Raw genomic sequence first — 1,247 nt, 5'->3', positions numbered from 1 at the left:
TTTTTTTTTTTTTAAGGACTGTATGTATTTCTTTCCTGGATGGTTATTAAAAGCATGTGCTGTTCTGGGCATCAACCCAGTGTTGTAGCAACAGTGTTACAGAAGTAGCAAAACCAAGGCCTCAGAGGGCTTCTGTGTAGTGGGAGAGCAAGGTTCAACTACTTACTAAGGAACATACTTAAGTGCAGATCCTAGGAGGGAAGTTGGGCTTGATTTTGGACATAGGCTATATGAGACAGGTCAAGGATGATAAGGGTAAGTTCTTGCACTGGAGGGAGGGAGGGAGGGAGTGGAGTCAAGGAAGAAAGGAATCCTCAGGCAGGGCTTTCATAGGGAAGCCTCAGAGAGGCTTTTGCATCTCTATGTAATGCTATCTTTCAGACAGAAACCTCAACTGTAGGAACTTGTCTTGAGAAACTCTTTGTACATCTAGGAGATATTCTAATGGCCACCTATTATAGTGAAATAATTAACACATCTCATCTTCACAAACACAGCCTGATTTTGTAGGACTGGGAAATAAGTCCCAGGGGCTGTAGGTGTGGTACTCCTTCAGATTTAGAGGGAAGACCCAAAGCTTTGATACAGGATTTGGATCACAAGTTTCCATTACTTAATCATGCATACTATGTACAGGGGATATTTTTATTCTTCCTCACAATATTCTGATGTGATAGGAACTACTTCATCCCCTGTACAGATGAAACCAGTGTCTTAGTTAAGGTTTTACTGCTGTGAACAAACACCATGAAGCTTTCCTAAACAGGGAGTCCATGGCTCTGGCATCTCCAACATCTTGGAGTCTCCAAGGCAACTCCAGTGTTACTACTTCTTGTTTCAATATCTGGGATCCACACATGATCTTCTGGGCACCTCCAAAGGGCTTACATCACATCTCCAGCTCTGACTTTTGTTACACTCTAAGCTCAGGTTGATTCACTCCACTGCCGCTGCTGTTCTTGGTGATCATCCCATGGTAGTGGCATCTCCAGTACACTGGGGTCTTCCACTGCAACTAGGCTTCACCAATGGCCTCTCATAGGCTCTCTTCATGGTGCCAAGCCTCAACTCCATTGCATGACCCCTTCAGTCCTTAGCCATCAACTGCAACTGAGGTTGTACTTTACCAGTGGCCTTCTATGGCCTCTCATAGTGCCAAGCCTCAGCTGTTCTCCATGACCCCTTCATGTCAAAACCAGTACCACCTGGGTGACTCTTACACATTACCAAGTACAGCTGCTGCAGGA

The sequence above is a fragment of the Mus pahari genome, chromosome 2 (assembly GCF_900095145.1).
Source record: "Mus pahari chromosome 2, PAHARI_EIJ_v1.1, whole genome shotgun sequence".
Taxonomy (NCBI): domain Eukaryota; kingdom Metazoa; phylum Chordata; class Mammalia; order Rodentia; family Muridae; genus Mus; species Mus pahari.
Note: the sequence above shows the minus strand (reverse complement) of the source record.